Here is a 26909-nt window from a genome sequence, read left to right as displayed (position 1 = left end):
CGTCGCAGCCGCCGTCCTCGGGGCCCCGACTCCTCCCTGTCCTCCTGTCCTCTCAAAAGACAGCAATCATTTTAACAAACATGAGGGGAAATTCAAAAGGCAAAGATGACATCATGCCTTACCTCAGCGCAGCTGTCCACCGCACAAACAGTGTGTCACCTTCCTTTAAAAAAAAAAAAAAAAAAAAAAAAAAAAAAAGAAAAACGGCGGGAAACGGGGGCCACGCACAGACAGGGCCCCCCCCCTCACAGCACTCAGTCTATTAGTCACTCACTCACTCACTCACTCACTCACTCACTCACTCACTCAGTCAGTCAGTCAGTCAGTCAGTCAGTTCTGCCTTTCGACAACAGGGGGCAGTAGAGGTGCACCATTCCCGGAAGCACTGCAATACCGGGTCGATGCGTGGAGCGGACGGGGCAAGCCCCACTTCCGGCTCCCTGTTCCAAAAATCCGTTTAATATGTGGTCCCCTCCATGGGGGACGTATCAGATATTAAACTGATAAGAACAGATACTACACTTGATCTTAGCCAAAAGGCCGAGAAGCGATACCCACAAATTGCGCCCCGCCGGGCGCCGGCATGCGGGATGCCGACGGAGCTGGCGCGGCTCAGCCCTCACCAGCCCCTCTGGCAGGTGTCGCCCGGCGAGTCCACGCGTGATCCAGGGAGACCACAGCCGCGCCACCGGGCACCTAACGCCAGCCGCTAAGCCGGGCCCAGTCTTCCTTTGACAGCAGCAGTGCAGCTCTGCTTGGGCAGAGCCTCCAAAAATACCATGAACTCATCGCTATCCCTCTCCACGGAAATCTTTAGTAAAAGGCGAAAGATTTATACGGGATGAAGAGAGACCCGAGTCGATATGGGGCCGCCGCCAAGCCCGTCGCCGTTAGCCGGGCCTGCGTGACGCCCCCGCTCGGAGTAGAATGCCCAGGGGCGTCGCAGCCGCCGTCCTCGGGGCCCCGACTCCTCCCTGTCCTCCTGTCCTCTCAAAAGACAGCAATCATTTTAACAAACATGAGGGGAAATTCAAAAGGCAAAGATGACATCATGCCTTACCTCAGCGCAGCTGTCCACCGCACAAACAGTGTGTCACCTTCCTTTAAAAAAAAAAAAAAAAAAAAAAAAAAAAAAGAAAAACGGCGGGAAACGGGGGCCACGCACAGACAGGGCCCCCCCCCTCACAGCACTCAGTCTATTAGTCACTCACTCACTCACTCACTCACTCAGTCAGTCAGTCAGTCAGTCAGTCAGTTCTGCCTTTCGACAACAGGGGGCAGTAGAGGTGCACCATTCCCGGAAGCACTGCAATACCGGGTCGATGCGTGGAGCGGACGGGGCAAGCCCCACTTCCGGCTCCCTGTTCCAAAAATCCGTTTAATATGTGGTCCCCTCCATGGGGGACGTATCAGATATTAAACTGATAAGAACAGATTTTTTTTTTTTTTTTTCCAATACTTTATTAAACAGTTCTGTACAACAATTAAAATCATACCAATACACAAAGCATATATACATCAATTAGCATCAATTAGCACTGTAATCAAAACATAATAAAACAGCCTTTTAGGTTCACAAATTAGTAAAAATATATATCCATAAATACTTTATAAAAGGCTAAAACATTCTCAACACACAGTGCTACTTATATATGCTATACAAAACAGAGCATTATTAAAACAACATTAAACAAAACCTCTCCAGAACTGCAAAAAGACACACAACTATAAAACCACCAATACGTTACAATAACAATTAAAACACAACTACAATTAAATGGCCATTTACAAAAATAAAATGTCACCATAAATGCCACCTATTAAAAACTAAAACCATTAAAAGAGGAACACACCCGCCGACCTCCAACCTCTACGCCAGGGTCAGGTTGAGACAGGGTCATACATATTTCCAAACACTTAAAATCAGCACCTCGGGAATAAAACATGGTCAATCACTTAATATACAGCACAACAAGTAAAATGTTAGATGTTAATAAATACAATGATTATTAATATTAATAAATAAGTGCTAAAAAAGATCAACCAAAACCATGCTTAATTGATTATGCACATGCTGTTAGTTAAAAACATTTTAATTAAAACACACGCACAAAAACAACAAAGCACACTCACCTAAAACCCGAAGTACCTCCTGTGTGCTTCAGAAAAGTGCGTCACGTCAACCCTGTAGAATGGAGCGTCACCACCTAAACGAAACGGGGCTAAAGCCAAAAGAGGCCCTTCCACCTCTCCTTGGCCTCGTGATAGCCCCGCTGGATGACGTCAGTCTCCATCCTGAAACCCAAGTCGGCCCGGATTTTACGGAATACCCCTTGTGCCTCCAGATGAACCCCTCTGCGGATGAGCGCGGTCCTGGCATTCCACAGCTCCCGCTTGGTAATGCTGACCAGCAGCCACATCCAGGGGCCGAAGGGGTTATGGAGGTTGGGGTCCCACCCCTTCAACACCTTGTCGTAGGTCAGACCGGGCTGCGGGTCCACACGTCCACACAGGCCCGCTACCAACCCCCAAACTCTCTGTGCATGCCCACAGTCCCAAAACACGTGCCTGATGGTCTCATCCTCACTGCACTCGGGCCTGGGGCAGCGGGGGTGTCTGGTCAGCTTATGCCTATGTAAGACGTCCCTGACTGGCAGCTTACCATGAAGGCACTGCCAGTTCAGGTCCTGCAGCCTGTGATCCAAACCCTTAGGCTGGATTCTCGCCCATGTGCCTTCCTCCAGGCCCAGCATGGCCCGAGTATCCCTATGACCAAGCAAAGCCCTGTAAAGCGCTCTATGCTTGGTCAAGGCCTCTGTCTTGACACCTGCCGGAAAAGACTTACTCCACTTGACAGCGTAGCTGTAGTGGGCCGGCAGGGTCTCAGCCTTGGGGCCGAGGTTGGTCCACGACGCCACCAGACGTCTCATGGGGAGAGCCAGCCACAGACGCACAAAGTGCTGATGGGGGTGCTCGAGGGGAGCTGCCAGGCGCGCGCAGAGCTGCGAGAAGAACAGGCAGTCAAGCTTGAGAGGAAAGTCAATAACATCCCTCCCCCCACTGTCCTTTCCGAGATACATCACTTCCCTACGCACGTACTCGTACCTGCCCCCCCAGACGAGGTTGAAAACGTCCTTCGTCAGGCCTCTGCGCATGAAGCGGGGCAAAGGGTACACATGTGCAAGGTAGAGCAGGGTGGGAAGAATATCCACTTTTAAGGCTAAAACCTTACCTTGGAAGGACAGGGACCTGGACTTCCACAGTCCGATCTTCCGCCTGGCGATCGCCAACCGCCCCTCCCAGTTCAAACGGGCGGCACCATCCGAAAGGAAGTTGACCCCCAACACTTTGAGAGGTCCGTCACAGAGGGTGAGACCACCTGCGACGTCCTCCCTCGCCTTCCAGCTGCCGAAATACTTGGCCACCGACTTACTGAGGTTGAGCGTCGCGCCGGAGGCCCTACCGAATGCATGAACAAGGCTCATGGCATGACCGAGAGACTGATCCGAGCAGACGAAAAGGGTGGTGTCGTCTGCGTACTGGGTCAGTTTAACAGTTTTCCCCCGACTTCCTGGGATAAGAAGGCCATCGACCCCGGGGTGGGTGCGAATGGCGCACGCCAGTGGCTCTATATAGAGCGCGTAGAGGAGGGGGGAGAGGGGACATCCCTGCCTCACTCCACTCAGCTGGGGCACCAAGTCACTCAGGAAGCCATTGATAACAACATGGCTTCCAACTTCGTTATACAAAGTGTGTAACCACCCCAGATAATTGGGTCCAAAGCCAAACTTACCCAATACTTGAAACAGGAAGCGGTGATCTACCCGGTCAAAGGCTTTCTCCTGGTCCAAGCTGACCAGCAGGAGAGGGAGGTTCCTGTCCTCCACCCAGGCGATGGCGTCGCGGATGAGATGGAGGTTCCACGTCGCCGATCGACCCGGTACTCCACACGTCTGATCGCTGTGTACCAGATGAGCCATGGCCTTCTTCAGGCGTTCGGTAAGGGTCTTTGCGATGAGCTTTGTGTCTACACAAAGCATGGTCAGGGGCCTCCAGTTGCCAAGGTCGGCACGATCGCCCTTCTTGTGCAACAGAGAAAGAACCCCTGACCTCATGCTCCTAGTGAGCAAACCCCGGCGCTGAACGTCCTCTACAACCTGCAGTAATTCCGGCCCGAGGACATCCCAAAAGGTGGAATAAAATTCCACCGGGAGCCCATCAAGGCCCGGTACCTTGCGGCGGTTCATCTTGCCAAGCACTGCGGTCAGCTCGGCCAAGGTGATGGGGGCTTCTAAGCCGTCACGAATGTCACTGGGAAGACAAGGTGAGATGTTGTCTAGGAACCGCTCCCCTGCAACCGGGTCCGTGTCCCTAACCTTAAAAAGATCACAATAAAACAATTTTGCAACCTCCAGCATGTCTGATGTTGTAGTTACCTTGTTGCTATTTGAGGCACGGAGAGAGACAAAGCTCTTCTCCTCCCGGGCTTCCCTGGCTCTCTGGAAAAAAAAGGCGTTGCACTTTTCATTGTTTTCCAACAGGCACATTTTGTCGCGGAGCATTAGGGCCGAGGCAGCCTGTTCATGCAGGCGCCTCAGCTCACCCTTTATGCCAAGCAGTCGCTCGTGATCGATGGCGCCCCCGTTGTTGTGAGCGGCGTATTCATCCCGCAACCTTCTCTCCAGCTGCAGAATGGAGAATTTCTTCTCCATCCTGCGCTGCTTGCTGTACTGCATGGAGAAGGTTCGGATCCTATCCTTCACACTCTCCCACCATTCAGCCACGGAGGGGAAGGTAGGCTTGTCCTTCTGCCACTCGGAGAAGTGATCTAAAAAAAGGTGTCTAAAATCGCTCTCCTCCAGGATCTGCAGGTTCATTTTCCAATAGCCGCCCCCATATTCAGGGGCGTCTATGGAAACAGTGGCCTCCACTGCCAAATGGTCAGTGGGCCACTGTGGGGAGAGGGACACCTTTTTAAAAACAACGGGGGGTGAGGCTAAAATGTAATCGATGCGACTGCTAGCTCCGCGACTATTATGCCAGGTGAAGCCCGGCATGCTGGGGTTGCATGTCTTAAAACCATCAACAAGTTTAAAGGAACGAATAAAATGGCGAAAGTGCCCAGAGCTGACATCCTGTCTACCCTCCAACGAGATGTTAAAGTCCCCTCCTAAAATCAAGTGTCGATCTGTGACACAGAACGGGGACAACTCTTCAAAGAGAGTTATACGGGACGAGGCCTCCACTGGAGCGTAGACACATATGGCCCGGAGGCGCTGTCCCCTCCATGTGGCGTCCACCCCCAAAACCCTACCTTGAAGAACGGTAAACGATCTTACTTCTTCAAAGGCGCGGTCGCCAAAAAGGATCCCGACGCCTGAGGAGTGGACACCACCTACGCTCCAGTAGGATCTACCCCTCTTCCATTGTCGTGAAAAGAGAGCCTCGTCCCGCTGGTCCCGGAGGTGGACTTCCTGCAGAAAACAAATGCTGAAGGGAGAAGATGCCAGCTGATTAAAAACAGATGTGCGCTTTAAAACGTTCCTCAAACCCCTGACATTCAAGGTGACAATATTAAAATTGGCCATGAAATGTTAAAAAGGTAAAATACAATTAAAAACAACACACTAAAATAATAAAAGCCAGCCATTAAAAAACAATACCGCGTTACTGCCCCCCCTCCTCAGTCAAACCCAAAAGGCCCCCCAGTTCCAGCCCCCCCAGGTACTCCTGTTCATTGGCTTTGTCCTGTACACTACTGTACTCCTGGGGGGGCGCAGGGGACTGTCCCAAGTCCCACACCAGATGGGGGGCCCCCAACGTCGGGGAGGGGGGACTCTCTCGGCCTTGGTCCCCGGCCGCCACTGCTGGCAAGGTGGCAGCCGGAGGGCTGGAAGCGTCGGGTTGTACCTCCCTTCTGCTCTTCTTCCTCCTCCGGGGGGATGCGCCGCTCTTCCTCCTCCTGCTGCTGACGCCCGGAGCCAGGACTGGAGACCCCTCCTGCATCGCTGTGACTGTCCCTGGGGCCTCCTCCACCTCGGCCAGGGCTTCTCCTCCTGCCCCCGCCGCCGGCTGTTCCTGCCCTAATGTGGGGGCTTGCGCTCCCCCACCACTCTCCTTGCCGACGACTCTGCTGCCTGACAGAGCGTCGGCGTATGATGTTTTCCGTTGAGGGCAGGAACGAGCCAGATGGTCCTCACCGTTACAGTGGATACAGCGACGGGGGCCCTTGCAGTCCCTGGCCATATGCCCCGGCTCCAGGCAGTTCCGACAGCGCAGGTTGGCGCACCCCTCCAGAGTGTGTCCAAAACTATGGCACTGTCGGCAGAAGGGAGGCTGTCCAGAATAAAACAAGTAAGCCTTGTTACCCTGCAAATTAAAATAGGCTGGGGGATGACTAAAACCGCCCGCGCCATTAGCGTCCAGGCGCAGGCGGGCCTGGAACTGGCGTCGACCAGTCCAGATCCCCAGCTCATCCCGAATGTCCTTGTGGCCAGGAAGGAGGTCCACATACTTGTTCAGGAACTGGCGGACGGCCTCGGCGGTGATATGAGGATTGAAACAATGTACAGTTATCACTCGCTTGTCGGGCCACCACAGCGGCTCGATGGTATACTGACCCAGGAGAGGGTACTGGGCCCTCTCCTTGCTCCGCTCCAGGACCTTGGAGTAACTCTCGTCGGTGGACAGGGTGACCTCGAAGAACTGGTGAGGTCCATTCCGCTGCACACAGAGGATATCCTCCATGCGGAGGCCCAGCTCCCCGAAGGCCACCTCCCGGATGAAGGCCAGGCGGTCAGGGAAGGTGCCCACCTCCCCTTCGGCCCTCCAGCAGAACCGGGCGGTATTACGCAGGCCACCGCCTGCTACCAGCCACGGCCCGCTGAAGGGCTTCCTCGCAGCACCGCCGGCCGTCGCCATCCGGGATGGTCCACCGACGTCGTTCCTGGAGCAGAGTCCTCCTGCCGCCGTGGTCCCGACGTCCGCCGTGGTCCTGCTGCCGTCCGCCAATCCGGGATGAGCCGAGGAATGCTAAACTATTAAAAACACCTAAGAATAAAAAACACCAGTTCACCCAACAGGGCGGCGGGCAGGCCACCAGCCACTGCGGGATCCCCAGCCTAATAAAAACGAAAATAAAAGCAGGGATAAAAGGCTAAAAGGAAGGCACGGGTCGCCCCGTGGCAGCGGCGGTCAAGCCACCTACTGGTCACGCATTAGGGTCACCGTGCCTTCCTCTAAAAAACCCGACGCAGTCCTTTAAAAGCGATAAAAAGAGCGTAAAATCCACTTGATCTTAGCCAAAAGGCCGAGAAGCGATACCCACAAATTGCGCCCCGCCGGGCGCCGGCATGCGGGATGCCGACGGAGCTGGCGCGGCTCAGCCCTCACCAGCCCCTCTGGCAGGTGTCGCCCGGCGAGTCCACGCGTGATCCAGGGAGACCACAGCCGCGCCACCGGGCACCTAACGCCAGCCGCTAAGCCGGGCCCAGTCTTCCTTTGACAGCAGCAGTGCAGCTCTGCTTGGGCAGAGCCTCCAAAAATACCATGAACTCATCGCTATCCCTCTCCACGGAAATCTTTAGTAAAAGGCGAAAGATTTATACGGGATGAAGAGAGACCCGAGTCGATATGGGGCCGCCGCCAAGCCCGTCGCCGTTAGCCGGGCCTGCGTGACGCCCCCGCTCGGAGTAGAATGCCCAGGGGCGTCGCAGCCGCCGTCCTCGGGGCCCCGACTCCTCCCTGTCCTCCTGTCCTCTCAAAAGACAGCAATCATTTTAACAAACATGAGGGGAAATTCAAAAGGCAAAGATGACATCATGCCTTACCTCAGCGCAGCTGTCCACCGCACAAACAGTGTGTCACCTTCCTTTAAAAAAAAAAAAAAAAAAAAAAAAAAAAAAGAAAAACGGCGGGAAACGGGGGCCACGCACAGACAGGGCCCCCCCCCTCACAGCACTCAGTCTATTAGTCACTCACTCACTCACTCACTCACTCACTCACTCAGTCAGTCAGTCAGTCAGTCAGTTCTGCCTTTCGACAACAGGGGGCAGTAGAGGTGCACCATTCCCGGAAGCACTGCAATACCGGGTCGATGCGTGGAGCGGACGGGGCAAGCCCCACTTCCGGCTCCCTGTTCCAAAAATCCGTTTAATATGTGGTCCCCTCCATGGGGGACGTATCAGATATTAAACTGATAAGAACAGATTTTTTTTTTTTTCCAATACTTTATTAAACAGTTCTGTACAACAATTAAAATCATACCAATACACAAAGCATATATACATCAATTAGCATCAATTAGCACTGTAATCAAAACATAATAAAACAGCCTTTTAGGTTCACAAATTAGTAAAAATATATATCCATAAATACTTTATAAAAGGCTAAAACATTCTCAACACACAGTGCTACTTATATATGCTATACAAAACAGAGCATTATTAAAACAACATTAAACAAAACCTCTCCAGAACTGCAAAAAGACACACAACTATAAAACCACCAATACGTTACAATAACAATTAAAACACAACTACAATTAAATGGCCATTTACAAAAATAAAATGTCACCATAAATGCCACCTATTAAAAACTAAAACCATTAAAAGAGGAACACACCCGCCGACCTCCAACCTCTACGCCAGGGTCAGGTTGAGACAGGGTCATACATATTTCCAAACACTTAAAATCAGCACCTCGGGAATAAAACATGGTCAATCACTTAATATACAGCACAACAAGTAAAATGTTAGATGTTAATAAATACAATGATTATTAATATTAATAAATAAGTGCTAAAAAAGATCAACCAAAACCATGCTTAATTGATTATGCACATGCTGTTAGTTAAAAACATTTTAATTAAAACACACGCACAAAAACAACAAAGCACACTCACCTAAAACCCGAAGTACCTCCTGTGTGCTTCAGAAAAGTGCGTCACGTCAACCCTGTAGAATGGAGCGTCACCACCTAAACGAAACGGGGCTAAAGCCAAAAGAGGCCCTTCCACCTCTCCTTGGCCTCGTGATAGCCCCGCTGGATGACGTCAGTCTCCATCCTGAAACCCAAGTCGGCCCGGATTTTACGGAATACCCCTTGTGCCTCCAGATGAACCCCTCTGCGGATGAGCGCGGTCCTGGCATTCCACAGCTCCCGCTTGGTAATGCTGACCAGCAGCCACATCCAGGGGCCGAAGGGGTTATGGAGGTTGGGGTCCCACCCCTTCAACACCTTGTCGTAGGTCAGACCGGGCTGCGGGTCCACACGTCCACACAGGCCCGCTACCAACCCCCAAACTCTCTGTGCATGCCCACAGTCCCAAAACACGTGCCTGATGGTCTCATCCTCACTGCACTCGGGCCTGGGGCAGCGGGGGTGTCTGGTCAGCTTATGCCTATGTAAGACGTCCCTGACTGGCAGCTTACCATGAAGGCACTGCCAGTTCAGGTCCTGCAGCCTGTGATCCAAACCCTTAGGCTGGATTCTCGCCCATGTGCCTTCCTCCAGGCCCAGCATGGCCCGAGTATCCCTATGACCAAGCAAAGCCCTGTAAAGCGCTCTATGCTTGGTCAAGGCCTCTGTCTTGACACCTGCCGGAAAAGACTTACTCCACTTGACAGCGTGGCTGTAGTGGGCCGGCAGGGTCTCAGCCTTGGGGCCGAGGTTGGTCCACGACGCCACCAGACGTCTCATGGGGAGAGCCAGCCACAGACGCACAAAGTGCTGATGGGGGTGCTCGAGGGGAGCTGCCAGGCGCGCGCAGAGCTGCGAGAAGAACAGGCAGTCAAGCTTGAGAGGAAAGTCAATAACATCCCTCCCCCCACTGTCCTTTCCGAGATACATCACTTCCCTACGCACGTACTCGTACCTGCCCCCCCAGACGAGGTTGAAAACGTCCTTCGTCAGGCCTCTGCGCATGAAGCGGGGCAAAGGGTACACATGTGCAAGGTAGAGCAGGGTGGGAAGAATATCCACTTTTAAGGCTAAAACCTTACCTTGGAAGGACAGGGACCTGGACTTCCACAGTCCGATCTTCCGCCTGGCGATCGCCAACCGCCCCTCCCAGTTCAAACGGGCGGCACCATCCGAAAGGAAGTTGACCCCCAACACTTTGAGAGGTCCGTCACAGAGGGTGAGACCACCTGCGACGTCCTCCCTCGCCTTCCAGCTGCCGAAATACTTGGCCACCGACTTACTGAGGTTGAGCGTCGCGCCGGAGGCCCTACCGAATGCATGAACAAGGCTCATGGCATGACCGAGAGACTGATCCGAGCAGACGAAAAGGGTGGTGTCGTCTGCGTACTGGGTCAGTTTAACAGTTTTCCCCCGACTTCCTGGGATAAGAAGGCCATCGACCCCGGGGTGGGTGCGAATGGCGCACGCCAGTGGCTCTATATAGAGCGCGTAGAGGAGGGGGGAGAGGGGACATCCCTGCCTCACTCCACTCAGCTGGGGCACCAAGTCACTCAGGAAGCCATTGATAACAACATGGCTTCCAACTTCGTTATACAAAGTGTGTAACCACCCCAGATAATTGGGTCCAAAGCCAAACTTACCCAATACTTGAAACAGGAAGCGGTGATCTACCCGGTCAAAGGCTTTCTCCTGGTCCAAGCTGACCAGCAGGAGAGGGAGGTTCCTGTCCTCCACCCAGGCGATGGCGTCGCGGATGAGATGGAGGTTCCACGTCGCCGATCGACCCGGTACTCCACACGTCTGATCGCTGTGTACCAGATGAGCCATGGCCTTCTTCAGGCGTTCGGTAAGGGTCTTTGCGATGAGCTTTGTGTCTACACAAAGCATGGTCAGGGGCCTCCAGTTGCCAAGGTCGGCACGATCGCCCTTCTTGTGCAACAGAGAAAGAACCCCTGACCTCATGCTCCTAGTGAGCAAACCCCGGCGCTGAACGTCCTCTACAACCTGCAGTAATTCCGGCCCGAGGACATCCCAAAAGGTGGAATAAAATTCCACCGGGAGCCCATCAAGGCCCGGTACCTTGCGGCGGTTCATCTTGCCAAGCACTGCGGTCAGCTCGGCCAAGGTGATGGGGGCTTCTAAGCCGTCACGAATGTCACTGGGAAGACAAGGTGAGATGTTGTCTAGGAACCGCTCCCCTGCAACCGGGTCCGTGTCCCTAACCTTAAAAAGATCACAATAAAACAATTTTGCAACCTCCAGCATGTCTGATGTTGTAGTTACCTTGTTGCTATTTGAGGCACGGAGAGAGACAAAGCTCTTCTCCTCCCGGGCTTCCCTGGCTCTCTGGAAAAAAAAGGCGTTGCACTTTTCATTGTTTTCCAACAGGCACATTTTGTCGCGGAGCATTAGGGCCGAGGCAGCCTGTTCATGCAGGCGCCTCAGCTCACCCTTTATGCCAAGCAGTCGCTCGTGATCGATGGCGCCCCCGTTGTTGTGAGCGGCGTATTCATCCCGCAACCTTCTCTCCAGCTGCAGAATGGAGAATTTCTTCTCCATCCTGCGCTGCTTGCTGTACTGCATGGAGAAGGTTCGGATCCTATCCTTCACACTCTCCCACCATTCAGCCACGGAGGGGAAGGTAGGCTTGTCCTTCTGCCACTCGGAGAAGTGATCTAAAAAAAGGTGTCTAAAATCGCTCTCCTCCAGGATCTGCAGGTTCATTTTCCAATAGCCGCCCCCATATTCAGGGGCGTCTATGGAAACAGTGGCCTCCACTGCCAAATGGTCAGTGGGCCACTGTGGGGAGAGGGACACCTTTTTAAAAACAACGGGGGGTGAGGCTAAAATGTAATCGATGCGACTGCTAGCTCCGCGACTATTATGCCAGGTGAAGCCCGGCATGCTGGGGTTGCATGTCTTAAAACCATCAACAAGTTTAAAGGAACGAATAAAATGGCGAAAGTGCCCAGAGCTGACATCCTGTCTACCCTCCAACGAGATGTTAAAGTCCCCTCCTAAAATCAAGTGTCGATCTGTGACACAGAACGGGGACACCTCTTCAAAGAGAGTTATACGGGATGAGGCCTCCACTGGAGCGTAGACACATATGGCCCGGAGGCGCTGTCCCCTCCATGTGGCGTCCACCCCCAAAACCCTACCTTGAAGAACGGTAAACGATCTTACTTCTTCAAAGGCGCGGTCGCCAAAAAGGATCCCGACGCCTGAGGAGTGGACACCACCTACGCTCCAGTAGGATCTACCCCTCTTCCATTGTCGTGAAAAGAGAGCCTCGTCCCGCTGGTCCCGGAGGTGGACTTCCTGCAGAAAACAAATGCTGAAGGGAGAAGATGCCAGCTGATTAAAAACAGATGTGCGCTTTAAAACGTTCCTCAAACCCCTGACATTCAAGGTGACAATATTAAAATTGGCCATGAAATGTTAAAAAGGTAAAATACAATTAAAAACAACACACTAAAATAATAAAAGCCAGCCATTAAAAAACAATACCGCGTTACTGCCCCCCCTCCTCAGTCAAACCCAAAAGGCCCCCCAGTTCCAGCCCCCCCAGGTACTCCTGTTCATTGGCTTTGTCCTGTACACTACTGTACTCCTGGGGGGGCGCAGGGGACTGTCCCAAGTCCCACACCAGATGGGGGGCCCCCAACGTCGGGGAGGGGGGACTCTCTCGGCCTTGGTCCCCGGCCGCCACTGCTGGCAAGGTGGCAGCCGGAGGGCTGGAAGCGTCGGGTTGTACCTCCCTTCTGCTCTTCTTCCTCCTCCGGGGGGATGCGCCGCTCTTCCTCCTCCTGCTGCTGACGCCCGGAGCCAGGACTGGAGACCCCTCCTGCATCGCTGTGACTGTCCCTGGGGCCTCCTCCACCTCGGCCAGGGCTTCTCCTCCTGCCCCCGCCGCCGGCTGTTCCTGCCCTAATGTGGGGGCTTGCGCTCCCCCACCACTCTCCTTGCCGACGACTCTGCTGCCTGACAGAGCGTCGGCGTATGATGTTTTCCGTTGAGGGCAGGAACGAGCCAGATGGTCCTCACCGTTACAGTGGATACAGCGACGGGGGCCCTTGCAGTCCCTGGCCATATGCCCCGGCTCCAGGCAGTTCCGACAGCGCAGGTTGGCGCACCCCTCCAGAGTGTGTCCAAAACTATGGCACTGTCGGCAGAAGGGAGGCTGTCCAGAATAAAACAAGTAAGCCTTGTTACCCTGCAAATTAAAATAGGCTGGGGGATGACTAAAACCGCCCGCGCCATTAGCGTCCAGGCGCAGGCGGGCCTGGAACTGGCGTCGACCAGTCCAGATCCCCAGCTCATCCCGAATGTCCTTGTGGCCAGGAAGGAGGTCCACATACTTGTTCAGGAACTGGCGGACGGCCTCGGCGGTGATATGAGGATTGAAACAATGTACAGTTATCACTCGCTTGTCGGGCCACCACAGCGGCTCGATGGTATACTGACCCAGGAGAGGGTACTGGGCCCTCTCCTTGCTCCGCTCCAGGACCTTGGAGTAACTCTCGTCGGTGGACAGGGTGACCTCGAAGAACTGGTGAGGTCCATTCCGCTGCACACAGAGGATATCCTCCATGCGGAGGCCCAGCTCCCCGAAGGCCACCTCCCGGATGAAGGCCAGGCGGTCAGGGAAGGTGCCCACCTCCCCTTCAGCCCTCCAGCAGAACCGGGCGGTATTACGCAGGCCACCGCCTGCTACCAGCCACGGCCCGCTGAAGGGCTTCCTCGCAGCACCGCCGGCCGTCGCCATCCGGGATGGTCCACCGACGTCGTTCCTGGAGCAGAGTCCTCCTGCCGCCGTGGTCCCGACGTCCGCCGTGGTCCTGCTGCCGTCCGCCAATCCGGGATGAGCCGAGGAATGCTAAACTATTAAAAACACCTAAGAATAAAAAACACCAGTTCACCCAACAGGGCGGCGGGCAGGCCACCAGCCACTGCGGGATCCCCAGCCTAATAAAAACGAAAATAAAAGCAGGGATAAAAGGCTAAAAGGAAGGCACGGGTCGCCCCGTGGCAGCGGCGGTCAAGCCACCTACTGGTCACGCATTAGGGTCACCGTGCCTTCCTCTAAAAAACCCGACGCAGTCCTTTAAAAGCGATAAAAAGAGCGTAAAATCCACTTGATCTTAGCCAAAAGGCCGAGAAGCGATACCCACAAATTGCGCCCCGCCGGGCGCCGGCATGCGGGATGCCGACGGAGCTGGCGCGGCTCAGCCCTCACCAGCCCCTCTGGCAGGTGTCGCCCGGCGAGTCCACGCGTGATCCAGGGAGACCACAGCCGCGCCACCGGGCACCTAACGCCAGCCGCTAAGCCGGGCCCAGTCTTCCTTTGACAGCAGCAGTGCAGCTCTGCTTGGGCAGAGCCTCCAAAAATACCATGAACTCATCGCTATCCCTCTCCACGGAAATCTTTAGTAAAAGGCGAAAGATTTATACGGGATGAAGAGAGACCCGAGTCGATATGGGGCCGCCGCCAAGCCCGTCGCCGTTAGCCGGGCCTGCGTGACGCCCCCGCTCGGAGTAGAATGCCCAGGGGCGTCGCAGCCGCCGTCCTCGGGGCCCCGACTCCTCCCTGTCCTCCTGTCCTCTCAAAAGACAGCAATCATTTTAACAAACATGAGGGGAAATTCAAAAGGCAAAGATGACATCATGCCTTACCTCAGCGCAGCTGTCCACCGCACAAACAGTGTGTCACCTTCCTTTAAAAAAAAAAAAAAAAAAAAAAAAAAAAAAGAAAAACGGCGGGAAACGGGGGCCACGCACAGACAGGGCCCCCCCCCTCACAGCACTCAGTCTATTAGTCACTCACTCACTCACTCAGTCAGTCAGTCAGTCAGTTCTGCCTTTCGACAACAGGGGGCAGTAGAGGTGCACCATTCCCGGAAGCACTGCAATACCGGGTCGATGCGTGGAGCGGACGGGGCAAGCCCCACTTCCGGCTCCCTGTTCCAAAAATCCGTTTAATATGTGGTCCCCTCCATGGGGGACGTATCAGATATTAAACTGATAAGAACAGATACTACACTTGATCTTAGCCAAAAGGCCGAGAAGCGATACCCACAAATTGCGCCCCGCCGGGCGCCGGCATGCGGGATGCCGACGGAGCTGGCGCGGCTCAGCCCTCACCAGCCCCTCTGGCAGGTGTCGCCCGGCGAGTCCACGCGTGATCCAGGGAGACCACAGCCGCGCCACCGGGCACCTAACGCCAGCCGCTAAGCCGGGCCCAGTCTTCCTTTGACAGCAGCAGTGCAGCTCTGCTTGGGCAGAGCCTCCAAAAATACCATGAACTCATCGCTATCCCTCTCCACGGAAATCTTTAGTAAAAGGCGAAAGATTTATACGGGATGAAGAGAGACCCGAGTCGATATGGGGCCGCCGCCAAGCCCGTCGCCGTTAGCCGGGCCTGCGTGACGCCCCCGCTCGGAGTAGAATGCCCAGGGGCGTCGCAGCCGCCGTCCTCGGGGCCCCGACTCCTCCCTGTCCTCCTGTCCTCTCAAAAGACAGCAATCATTTTAACAAACATGAGGGGAAATTCAAAAGGCAAAGATGACATCATGCCTTACCTCAGCGCAGCTGTCCACCGCACAAACAGTGTGTCACCTTCCTTTAAAAAAAAAAAAAAAAAAAAAAAAAAAAAAGAAAAACGGCGGGAAACGGGGGCCACGCACAGACAGGGCCCCCCCCCTCACAGCACTCAGTCTATTAGTCACTCACTCACTCACTCACTCACTCACTCACTCACTCACTCAGTCAGTCAGTCAGTCAGTCAGTCAGTTCTGCCTTTCGACAACAGGGGGCAGTAGAGGTGCACCATTCCCGGAAGCACTGCAATACCGGGTCGATGCGTGGAGCGGACGGGGCAAGCCCCACTTCCGGCTCCCTGTTCCAAAAATCCGTTTAATATGTGGTCCCCTCCATGGGGGACGTATCAGATATTAAACTGATAAGAACAGATTTTTTTTTTTTTTTTTCCAATACTTTATTAAACAGTTCTGTACAACAATTAAAATCATACCAATACACAAAGCATATATACATCAATTAGCATCAATTAGCACTGTAATCAAAACATAATAAAACAGCCTTTTAGGTTCACAAATTAGTAAAAATATATATCCATAAATACTTTATAAAAGGCTAAAACATTCTCAACACACAGTGCTACTTATATATGCTATACAAAACAGAGCATTATTAAAACAACATTAAACAAAACCTCTCCAGAACTGCAAAAAGACACACAACTATAAAACCACCAATACGTTACAATAACAATTAAAACACAACTACAATTAAATGGCCATTTACAAAAATAAAATGTCACCATAAATGCCACCTATTAAAAACTAAAACCATTAAAAGAGGAACACACCCGCCGACCTCCAACCTCTACGCCAGGGTCAGGTTGAGACAGGGTCATACATATTTCCAAACACTTAAAATCAGCACCTCGGGAATAAAACATGGTCAATCACTTAATATACAGCACAACAAGTAAAATGTTAGATGTTAATAAATACAATGATTATTAATATTAATAAATAAGTGCTAAAAAAGATCAACCAAAACCATGCTTAATTGATTATGCACATGCTGTTAGTTAAAAACATTTTAATTAAAACACACGCACAAAAACAACAAAGCACACTCACCTAAAACCCGAAGTACCTCCTGTGTGCTTCAGAAAAGTGCGTCACGTCAACCCTGTAGAATGGAGCGTCACCACCTAAACGAAACGGGGCTAAAGCCAAAAGAGGCCCTTCCACCTCTCCTTGGCCTCGTGATAGCCCCGCTGGATGACGTCAGTCTCCATCCTGAAACCCAAGTCGGCCCGGATTTTACGGAATACCCCTTGTGCCTCCAGATGAACCCCTCTGCGGATGAGCGCGGTCCTGGCATTCCACAGCTCCCGCTTGGTAATGCTGACCAGCAGCCACATCCAGGGGCCGAAGGGGTTATGGAGGTTGGGGTCCCACCCCTTCAACACCTTGTCGTAGGTCAGACCGGGCTGCGGGTCCACACGTCCACACAGGCCCGCTACCAACCCCCAAACTCTCTGTGCATGCCCACAGTCCCAAAACACGTGCCTGATGGTCTCATCCTCACTGCACTCGGGCCTGGGGCAGCGGGGGTGTCTGGTCAGCTTATGCCTATGTAAGACGTCCCTGACTGGCAGCTTACCATGAAGGCACTGCCAGTTCAGGTCCTGCAGCCTGTGATCCAAACCCTTAGGCTGGATTCTCGCCCATGTGCCTTCCTCCAGGCCCAGCATGGCCCGAGTATCCCTATGACCAAGCAAAGCCCTGTAAAGCGCTCTATGCTTGGTCAAGGCCTCTGTCTTGACACCTGCCGGAAAAGACTTACTCCACTTGACAGCGTAGCTGTAGTGGGCCGGCAGGGTCTCAGCCTTGGGGCCGAGGTTGGTCCACGACGCCACCAGACGTCTCATGGGGAGAGCCAGCCACAGACGCACAAAGTGCTGATGGGGGTGCTCGAGGGGAGCTGCCAGGCGCGCGCAGAGCTGCGAGAAGAACAGGCAGTCAAGCTTGAGAGGAAAGTCAATAACATCCCTCCCCCCACTGTCCTTTCCGAGATACATCACTTCCCTACGCACGTACTCGTACCTGCCCCCCCAGACGAGGTTGAAAACGTCCTTCGTCAGGCCTCTGCGCATGAAGCGGGGCAAAGGGTACACATGTGCAAGGTAGAGCAGGGTGGGAAGAATATCCACTTTTAAGGCTAAAACCTTACCTTGGAAGGACAGGGACCTGGACTTCCACAGTCCGATCTTCCGCCTGGCGATCGCCAACCGCCCCTCCCAGTTCAAACGGGCGGCACCATCCGAAAGGAAGTTGACCCCCAACACTTTGAGAGGTCCGTCACAGAGGGTGAGACCACCTGCGACGTCCTCCCTCGCCTTCCAGCTGCCGAAATACTTGGCCACCGACTTACTGAGGTTGAGCGTCGCGCCGGAGGCCCTACCGAATGCATGAACAAGGCTCATGGCATGACCGAGAGACTGATCCGAGCAGACGAAAAGGGTGGTGTCGTCTGCGTACTGGGTCAGTTTAACAGTTTTCCCCCGACTTCCTGGGATAAGAAGGCCATCGACCCCGGGGTGGGTGCGAATGGCGCACGCCAGTGGCTCTATATAGAGCGCGTAGAGGAGGGGGGAGAGGGGACATCCCTGCCTCACTCCACTCAGCTGGGGCACCAAGTCACTCAGGAAGCCATTGATAACAACATGGCTTCCAACTTCGTTATACAAAGTGTGTAACCACCCCAGATAATTGGGTCCAAAGCCAAACTTACCCAATACTTGAAACAGGAAGCGGTGATCTACCCGGTCAAAGGCTTTCTCCTGGTCCAAGCTGACCAGCAGGAGAGGGAGGTTCCTGTCCTCCACCCAGGCGATGGCGTCGCGGATGAGATGGAGGTTCCACGTCGCCGATCGACCCGGTACTCCACACGTCTGATCGCTGTGTACCAGATGAGCCATGGCCTTCTTCAGGCGTTCGGTAAGGGTCTTTGCGATGAGCTTTGTGTCTACACAAAGCATGGTCAGGGGCCTCCAGTTGCCAAGGTCGGCACGATCGCCCTTCTTGTGCAACAGAGAAAGAACCCCTGACCTCATGCTCCTAGTGAGCAAACCCCGGCGCTGAACGTCCTCTACAACCTGCAGTAATTCCGGCCCGAGGACATCCCAAAAGGTGGAATAAAATTCCACCGGGAGCCCATCAAGGCCCGGTACCTTGCGGCGGTTCATCTTGCCAAGCACTGCGGTCAGCTCGGCCAAGGTGATGGGGGCTTCTAAGCCGTCACGAATGTCACTGGGAAGACAAGGTGAGATGTTGTCTAGGAACCGCTCCCCTGCAACCGGGTCCGTGTCCCTAACCTTAAAAAGATCACAATAAAACAATTTTGCAACCTCCAGCATGTCTGATGTTGTAGTTACCTTGTTGCTATTTGAGGCACGGAGAGAGACAAAGCTCTTCTCCTCCCGGGCTTCCCTGGCTCTCTGGAAAAAAAAGGCGTTGCACTTTTCATTGTTTTCCAACAGGCACATTTTGTCGCGGAGCATTAGGGCCGAGGCAGCCTGTTCATGCAGGCGCCTCAGCTCACCCTTTATGCCAAGCAGTCGCTCGTGATCGATGGCGCCCCCGTTGTTGTGAGCGGCGTATTCATCCCGCAACCTTCTCTCCAGCTGCAGAATGGAGAATTTCTTCTCCATCCTGCGCTGCTTGCTGTACTGCATGGAGAAGGTTCGGATCCTATCCTTCACACTCTCCCACCATTCAGCCACGGAGGGGAAGGTAGGCTTGTCCTTCTGCCACTCGGAGAAGTGATCTAAAAAAAGGTGTCTAAAATCGCTCTCCTCCAGGATCTGCAGGTTCATTTTCCAATAGCCGCCCCCATATTCAGGGGCGTCTATGGAAACAGTGGCCTCCACTGCCAAATGGTCAGTGGGCCACTGTGGGGAGAGGGACACCTTTTTAAAAACAACGGGGGGTGAGGCTAAAATGTAATCGATGCGACTGCTAGCTCCGCGACTATTATGCCAGGTGAAGCCCGGCATGCTGGGGTTGCATGTCTTAAAACCATCAACAAGTTTAAAGGAACGAATAAAATGGCGAAAGTGCCCAGAGCTGACATCCTGTCTACCCTCCAACGAGATGTTAAAGTCCCCTCCTAAAATCAAGTGTCGATCTGTGACACAGAACGGGGACAACTCTTCAAAGAGAGTTATACGGGACGAGGCCTCCACTGGAGCGTAGACACATATGGCCCGGAGGCGCTGTCCCCTCCATGTGGCGTCCACCCCCAAAACCCTACCTTGAAGAACGGTAAACGATCTTACTTCTTCAAAGGCGCGGTCGCCAAAAAGGATCCCGACGCCTGAGGAGTGGACACCACCTACGCTCCAGTAGGATCTACCCCTCTTCCATTGTCGTGAAAAGAGAGCCTCGTCCCGCTGGTCCCGGAGGTGGACTTCCTGCAGAAAACAAATGCTGAAGGGAGAAGATGCCAGCTGATTAAAAACAGATGTGCGCTTTAAAACGTTCCTCAAACCCCTGACATTCAAGGTGACAATATTAAAATTGGCCATGAAATGTTAAAAAGGTAAAATACAATTAAAAACAACACACTAAAATAATAAAAGCCAGCCATTAAAAAACAATACCGCGTTACTGCCCCCCCTCCTCAGTCAAACCCAAAAGGCCCCCCAGTTCCAGCCCCCCCAGGTACTCCTGTTCATTGGCTTTGTCCTGTACACTACTGTACTCCTGGGGGGGCGCAGGGGACTGTCCCAAGTCCCACACCAGATGGGGGGCCCCCAACGTCGGGGAGGGGGGACTCTCTCGGCCTTGGTCCCCGGCCGCCACTGCTGGCAAGGTGGCAGCCGGAGGGCTGGAAGCGTCGGGTTGTACCTCCCTTCTGCTCTTCTTCCTCCTCCGGGGGGATGCGCCGCTCTTCCTCCTCCTGCTGCTGACGCCCGGAGCCAGGACTGGAGACCCCTCCTGCATCGCTGTGACTGTCCCTGGGGCCTCCTCCACCTCGGCCAGGGCTTCTCCTCCTGCCCCCGCCGCCGGCTGTTCCTGCCCTAATGTGGGGGCTTGCGCTCCCCCACCACTCTCCTTGCCGACGACTCTGCTGCCTGACAGAGCGTCGGCGTATGATGTTTTCCGTTGAGGGCAGGAACGAGCCAGATGGTCCTCACCGTTACAGTGGATACAGCGACGGGGGCCCTTGCAGTCCCTGGCCATATGCCCCGGCTCCAGGCAGTTCCGACAGCGCAGGTTGGCGCACCCCTCCAGAGTGTGTCCAAAACTATGGCACTGTCGGCAGAAGGGAGGCTGTCCAGAATAAAACAAGTAAGCCTTGTTACCCTGCAAATTAAAATAGGCTGGGGGATGACTAAAACCGCCCGCGCCATTAGCGTCCAGGCGCAGGCGGGCCTGGAACTGGCGTCGACCAGTCCAGATCCCCAGCTCATCCCGAATGTCCTTGTGGCCAGGAAGGAGGTCCACATACTTGTTCAGGAACTGGCGGACGGCCTCGGCGGTGATATGAGGATTGAAACAATGTACAGTTATCACTCGCTTGTCGGGCCACCACAGCGGCTCGATGGTATACTGACCCAGGAGAGGGTACTGGGCCCTCTCCTTGCTCCGCTCCAGGACCTTGGAGTAACTCTCGTCGGTGGACAGGGTGACCTCGAAGAACTGGTGAGGTCCATTCCGCTGCACACAGAGGATATCCTCCATGCGGAGGCCCAGCTCCCCGAAGGCCACCTCCCGGATGAAGGCCAGGCGGTCAGGGAAGGTGCCCACCTCCCCTTCGGCCCTCCAGCAGAACCGGGCGGTATTACGCAGGCCACCGCCTGCTACCAGCCACGGCCCGCTGAAGGGCTTCCTCGCAGCACCGCCGGCCGTCGCCATCCGGGATGGTCCACCGACGTCGTTCCTGGAGCAGAGTCCTCCTGCCGCCGTGGTCCCGACGTCCGCCGTGGTCCTGCTGCCGTCCGCCAATCCGGGATGAGCCGAGGAATGCTAAACTATTAAAAACACCTAAGAATAAAAAACACCAGTTCACCCAACAGGGCGGCGGGCAGGCCACCAGCCACTGCGGGATCCCCAGCCTAATAAAAACGAAAATAAAAGCAGGGATAAAAGGCTAAAAGGAAGGCACGGGTCGCCCCGTGGCAGCGGCGGTCAAGCCACCTACTGGTCACGCATTAGGGTCACCGTGCCTTCCTCTAAAAAACCCGACGCAGTCCTTTAAAAGCGATAAAAAGAGCGTAAAATCCACTTGATCTTAGCCAAAAGGCCGAGAAGCGATACCCACAAATTGCGCCCCGCCGGGCGCCGGCATGCGGGATGCCGACGGAGCTGGCGCGGCTCAGCCCTCACCAGCCCCTCTGGCAGGTGTCGCCCGGCGAGTCCACGCGTGATCCAGGGAGACCACAGCCGCGCCACCGGGCACCTAACGCCAGCCGCTAAGCCGGGCCCAGTCTTCCTTTGACAGCAGCAGTGCAGCTCTGCTTGGGCAGAGCCTCCAAAAATACCATGAACTCATCGCTATCCCTCTCCACGGAAATCTTTAGTAAAAGGCGAAAGATTTATACGGGATGAAGAGAGACCCGAGTCGATATGGGGCCGCCGCCAAGCCCGTCGCCGTTAGCCGGGCCTGCGTGACGCCCCCGCTCGGAGTAGAATGCCCAGGGGCGTCGCAGCCGCCGTCCTCGGGGCCCCGACTCCTCCCTGTCCTCCTGTCCTCTCAAAAGACAGCAATCATTTTAACAAACATGAGGGGAAATTCAAAAGGCAAAGATGACATCATGCCTTACCTCAGCGCAGCTGTCCACCGCACAAACAGTGTGTCACCTTCCTTTAAAAAAAAAAAAAAAAAAAAAAAAAAAAAAGAAAAACGGCGGGAAACGGGGGCCACGCACAGACAGGGCCCCCCCCCTCACAGCACTCAGTCTATTAGTCACTCACTCACTCACTCACTCACTCACTCACTCAGTCAGTCAGTCAGTCAGTCAGTTCTGCCTTTCGACAACAGGGGGCAGTAGAGGTGCACCATTCCCGGAAGCACTGCAATACCGGGTCGATGCGTGGAGCGGACGGGGCAAGCCCCACTTCCGGCTCCCTGTTCCAAAAATCCGTTTAATATGTGGTCCCCTCCATGGGGGACGTATCAGATATTAAACTGATAAGAACAGATACTACACTTGATCTTAGCCAAAAGGCCGAGAAGCGATACCCACAAATTGCGCCCCGCCGGGCGCCGGCATGCGGGATGCCGACGGAGCTGGCGCGGCTCAGCCCTCACCAGCCCCTCTGGCAGGTGTCGCCCGGCGAGTCCACGCGTGATCCAGGGAGACCACAGCCGCGCCACCGGGCACCTAACGCCAGCCGCTAAGCCGGGCCCAGTCTTCCTTTGACAGCAGCAGTGCAGCTCTGCTTGGGCAGAGCCTCCAAAAATACCATGAACTCATCGCTATCCCTCTCCACGGAAATCTTTAGTAAAAGGCGAAAGATTTATACGGGATGAAGAGAGACCCGAGTCGATATGGGGCCGCCGCCAAGCCCGTCGCCGTTAGCCGGGCCTGCGTGACGCCCCCGCTCGGAGTAGAATGCCCAGGGGCGTCGCAGCCGCCGTCCTCGGGGCCCCGACTCCTCCCTGTCCTCCTGTCCTCTCAAAAGACAGCAATCATTTTAACAAACATGAGGGGAAATTCAAAAGGCAAAGATGACATCATGCCTTACCTCAGCGCAGCTGTCCACCGCACAAACAGTGTGTCACCTTCCTTTAAAAAAAAAAAAAAAAAAAAAAAAAAAAAAGAAAAACGGCGGGAAACGGGGGCCACGCACAGACAGGGCCCCCCCCCTCACAGCACTCAGTCTATTAGTCACTCACTCACTCACTCAGTCAGTCAGTCAGTCAGTTCTGCCTTTCGACAACAGGGGGCAGTAGAGGTGCACCATTCCCGGAAGCACTGCAATACCGGGTCGATGCGTGGAGCGGACGGGGCAAGCCCCACTTCCGGCTCCCTGTTCCAAAAATCCGTTTAATATGTGGTCCCCTCCATGGGGGACGTATCAGATATTAAACTGATAAGAACAGATACTACACTTGATCTTAGCCAAAAGGCCGAGAAGCGATACCCACAAATTGCGCCCCGCCGGGCGCCGGCATGCGGGATGCCGACGGAGCTGGCGCGGCTCAGCCCTCACCAGCCCCTCTGGCAGGTGTCGCCCGGCGAGTCCACGCGTGATCCAGGGAGACCACAGCCGCGCCACCGGGCACCTAACGCCAGCCGCTAAGCCGGGCCCAGTCTTCCTTTGACAGCAGCAGTGCAGCTCTGCTTGGGCAGAGCCTCCAAAAATACCATGAACTCATCGCTATCCCTCTCCACGGAAATCTTTAGTAAAAGGCGAAAGATTTATACGGGATGAAGAGAGACCCGAGTCGATATGGGGCCGCCGCCAAGCCCGTCGCCGTTAGCCGGGCCTGCGTGACGCCCCCGCTCGGAGTAGAATGCCCAGGGGCGTCGCAGCCGCCGTCCTCGGGGCCCCGACTCCTCCCTGTCCTCCTGTCCTCTCAAAAGACAGCAATCATTTTAACAAACATGAGGGGAAATTCAAAAGGCAAAGATGACATCATGCCTTACCTCAGCGCAGCTGTCCACCGCACAAACAGTGTGTCACCTTCCTTTAAAAAAAAAAAAAAAAAAAAAAAAAAAAAAGAAAAACGGCGGGAAACGGGGGCCACGCACAGACAGGGCCCCCCCCCTCACAGCACTCAGTCTATTAGTCACTCACTCACTCACTCACTCACTCACTCACTCACTCAGTCAGTCAGTCAGTCAGTCAGTCAGTTCTGCCTTTCGACAACAGGGGGCAGTAGAGGTGCACCATTCCCGGAAGCACTGCAATACCGGGTCGATGCGTGGAGCGGACGGGGCAAGCCCCACTTCCGGCTCCCTGTTCCAAAAATCCGTTTAATATGTGGTCCCCTCCATGGGGGACGTATCAGATATTAAACTGATAAGAACAGATTTTTTTTTTTTTTTTTCCAATACTTTATTAAACAGTTCTGTACAACAATTAAAATCATACCAATACACAAAGCATATATACATCAATTAGCATCAATTAGCACTGTAATCAAAACATAATAAAACAGCCTTTTAGGTTCACAAATTAGTAAAAATATATATCCATAAATACTTTATAAAAGGCTAAAACATTCTCAACACACAGTGCTACTTATATATGCTATACAAAACAGAGCATTATTAAAACAACATTAAACAAAACCTCTCCAGAACTGCAAAAAGACACACAACTATAAAACCACCAATACGTTACAATAACAATTAAAACACAACTACAATTAAATGGCCATTTACAAAAATAAAATGTCACCATAAATGCCACCTATTAAAAACTAAAACCATTAAAAGAGGAACACACCCGCCGACCTCCAACCTCTACGCCAGGGTCAGGTTGAGACAGGGTCATACATATTTCCAAACACTTAAAATCAGCACCTCGGGAATAAAACATGGTCAATCACTTAATATACAGCACAACAAGTAAAATGTTAGATGTTAATAAATACAATGATTATTAATATTAATAAATAAGTGCTAAAAAAGATCAACCAAAACCATGCTTAATTGATTATGCACATGCTGTTAGTTAAAAACATTTTAATTAAAACACACGCACAAAAACAACAAAGCACACTCACCTAAAACCCGAAGTACCTCCTGTGTGCTTCAGAAAAGTGCGTCACGTCAACCCTGTAGAATGGAGCGTCACCACCTAAACGAAACGGGGCTAAAGCCAAAAGAGGCCCTTCCACCTCTCCTTGGCCTCGTGATAGCCCCGCTGGATGACGTCAGTCTCCATCCTGAAACCCAAGTCGGCCCGGATTTTACGGAATACCCCTTGTGCCTCCAGATGAACCCCTCTGCGGATGAGCGCGGTCCTGGCATTCCACAGCTCCCGCTTGGTAATGCTGACCAGCAGCCACATCCAGGGGCCGAAGGGGTTATGGAGGTTGGGGTCCCACCCCTTCAACACCTTGTCGTAGGTCAGACCGGGCTGCGGGTCCACACGTCCACACAGGCCCGCTACCAACCCCCAAACTCTCTGTGCATGCCCACAGTCCCAAAACACGTGCCTGATGGTCTCATCCTCACTGCACTCGGGCCTGGGGCAGCGGGGGTGTCTGGTCAGCTTATGCCTATGTAAGACGTCCCTGACTGGCAGCTTACCATGAAGGCACTGCCAGTTCAGGTCCTGCAGCCTGTGATCCAAACCCTTAGGCTGGATTCTCGCCCATGTGCCTTCCTCCAGGCCCAGCATGGCCCGAGTATCCCTATGACCAAGCAAAGCCCTGTAAAGCGCTCTATGCTTGGTCAAGGCCTCTGTCTTGACACCTGCCGGAAAAGACTTACTCCACTTGACAGCGTAGCTGTAGTGGGCCGGCAGGGTCTCAGCCTTGGGGCCGAGGTTGGTCCACGACGCCACCAGACGTCTCATGGGGAGAGCCAGCCACAGACGCACAAAGTGCTGATGGGGGTGCTCGAGGGGAGCTGCCAGGCGCGCGCAGAGCTGCGAGAAGAACAGGCAGTCAAGCTTGAGAGGAAAGTCAATAACATCCCTCCCCCCACTGTCCTTTCCGAGATACATCACTTCCCTACGCACGTACTCGTACCTGCCCCCCCAGACGAGGTTGAAAACGTCCTTCGTCAGGCCTCTGCGCATGAAGCGGGGCAAAGGGTACACATGTGCAAGGTAGAGCAGGGTGGGAAGAATATCCACTTTTAAGGCTAAAACCTTACCTTGGAAGGACAGGGACCTGGACTTCCACAGTCCGATCTTCCGCCTGGCGATCGCCAACCGCCCCTCCCAGTTCAAACGGGCGGCACCATCCGAAAGGAAGTTGACCCCCAACACTTTGAGAGGTCCGTCACAGAGGGTGAGACCACCTGCGACGTCCTCCCTCGCCTTCCAGCTGCCGAAATACTTGGCCACCGACTTACTGAGGTTGAGCGTCGCGCCGGAGGCCCTACCGAATGCATGAACAAGGCTCATGGCATGACCGAGAGACTGATCCGAGCAGACGAAAAGGGTGGTGTCGTCTGCGTACTGGGTCAGTTTAACAGTTTTCCCCCGACTTCCTGGGATAAGAAGGCCATCGACCCCGGGGTGGGTGCGAATGGCGCACGCCAGTGGCTCTATATAGAGCGCGTAGAGGAGGGGGGAGAGGGGACATCCCTGCCTCACTCCACTCAGCTGGGGCACCAAGTCACTCAGGAAGCCATTGATAACAACATGGCTTCCAACTTCGTTATACAAAGTGTGTAACCACCCCAGATAATTGGGTCCAAAGCCAAACTTACCCAATACTTGAAACAGGAAGCGGTGATCTACCCGGTCAAAGGCTTT

At 53.9% G+C, this 26909-nt stretch overlaps 15 non-coding genes across 15 annotated transcripts; all 15 read right to left on the bottom strand.

Annotated features, from left to right (window-relative positions):
- Positions 1 to 360: 360 nt before the first annotated feature.
- LOC140584607 (U2 spliceosomal RNA) lies at positions 361 to 552 on the bottom strand. Its single transcript, XR_011986569.1, has one exon. It is a non-coding gene; the product is annotated as a U2 spliceosomal RNA (small nuclear RNA).
- A 195-nt stretch (positions 553 to 747) lies between these two features.
- LOC140584372 (U5 spliceosomal RNA) lies at positions 748 to 861 on the bottom strand. Its single transcript, XR_011986334.1, has one exon. It is a non-coding gene; the product is annotated as a U5 spliceosomal RNA (small nuclear RNA).
- A 420-nt stretch (positions 862 to 1281) lies between these two features.
- Positions 1282 to 1475, bottom strand: LOC140584131 (U2 spliceosomal RNA). The gene has a single exon (XR_011986161.1). It is a non-coding gene; the product is annotated as a U2 spliceosomal RNA (small nuclear RNA).
- A 6041-nt stretch (positions 1476 to 7516) lies between these two features.
- Positions 7517 to 7630, bottom strand: LOC140584371 (U5 spliceosomal RNA). Its single transcript, XR_011986333.1, has one exon. It is a non-coding gene; the product is annotated as a U5 spliceosomal RNA (small nuclear RNA).
- A 424-nt stretch (positions 7631 to 8054) lies between these two features.
- Positions 8055 to 8244, bottom strand: LOC140584125 (U2 spliceosomal RNA). Its single transcript, XR_011986156.1, has one exon. It is a non-coding gene; the product is annotated as a U2 spliceosomal RNA (small nuclear RNA).
- Positions 8245 to 14285: 6041 nt separating this feature from the next.
- Positions 14286 to 14399, bottom strand: LOC140584370 (U5 spliceosomal RNA). The gene has a single exon (XR_011986332.1). It is a non-coding gene; the product is annotated as a U5 spliceosomal RNA (small nuclear RNA).
- A 404-nt stretch (positions 14400 to 14803) lies between these two features.
- On the bottom strand, positions 14804 to 14995 carry LOC140584596 (U2 spliceosomal RNA). The gene has a single exon (XR_011986558.1). It is a non-coding gene; the product is annotated as a U2 spliceosomal RNA (small nuclear RNA).
- A 195-nt stretch (positions 14996 to 15190) lies between these two features.
- On the bottom strand, positions 15191 to 15304 carry LOC140584369 (U5 spliceosomal RNA). The gene has a single exon (XR_011986331.1). It is a non-coding gene; the product is annotated as a U5 spliceosomal RNA (small nuclear RNA).
- A 436-nt stretch (positions 15305 to 15740) lies between these two features.
- Positions 15741 to 15934, bottom strand: LOC140584129 (U2 spliceosomal RNA). The gene has a single exon (XR_011986159.1). It is a non-coding gene; the product is annotated as a U2 spliceosomal RNA (small nuclear RNA).
- Positions 15935 to 21975: 6041 nt separating this feature from the next.
- Positions 21976 to 22089, bottom strand: LOC140584368 (U5 spliceosomal RNA). The gene has a single exon (XR_011986330.1). It is a non-coding gene; the product is annotated as a U5 spliceosomal RNA (small nuclear RNA).
- Positions 22090 to 22513: 424 nt separating this feature from the next.
- LOC140584585 (U2 spliceosomal RNA) lies at positions 22514 to 22705 on the bottom strand. Its single transcript, XR_011986547.1, has one exon. It is a non-coding gene; the product is annotated as a U2 spliceosomal RNA (small nuclear RNA).
- Positions 22706 to 22900: 195 nt separating this feature from the next.
- LOC140584367 (U5 spliceosomal RNA) lies at positions 22901 to 23014 on the bottom strand. Its single transcript, XR_011986329.1, has one exon. It is a non-coding gene; the product is annotated as a U5 spliceosomal RNA (small nuclear RNA).
- A 404-nt stretch (positions 23015 to 23418) lies between these two features.
- LOC140584574 (U2 spliceosomal RNA) lies at positions 23419 to 23610 on the bottom strand. Its single transcript, XR_011986536.1, has one exon. It is a non-coding gene; the product is annotated as a U2 spliceosomal RNA (small nuclear RNA).
- A 195-nt stretch (positions 23611 to 23805) lies between these two features.
- On the bottom strand, positions 23806 to 23919 carry LOC140584366 (U5 spliceosomal RNA). Its single transcript, XR_011986328.1, has one exon. It is a non-coding gene; the product is annotated as a U5 spliceosomal RNA (small nuclear RNA).
- Positions 23920 to 24351: 432 nt separating this feature from the next.
- Positions 24352 to 24545, bottom strand: LOC140584128 (U2 spliceosomal RNA). The gene has a single exon (XR_011986158.1). It is a non-coding gene; the product is annotated as a U2 spliceosomal RNA (small nuclear RNA).
- Positions 24546 to 26909: the final 2364 nt, after the last annotated feature.

The sequence above is a fragment of the Paramormyrops kingsleyae genome, unplaced genomic scaffold, assembly GCF_048594095.1.
Source record: "Paramormyrops kingsleyae isolate MSU_618 unplaced genomic scaffold, PKINGS_0.4 ups31, whole genome shotgun sequence".
Lineage (NCBI taxonomy): Eukaryota > Metazoa > Chordata > Actinopteri > Osteoglossiformes > Mormyridae > Paramormyrops > Paramormyrops kingsleyae.
This window is presented reverse-complemented; position numbering and strand designations above follow the sequence as displayed.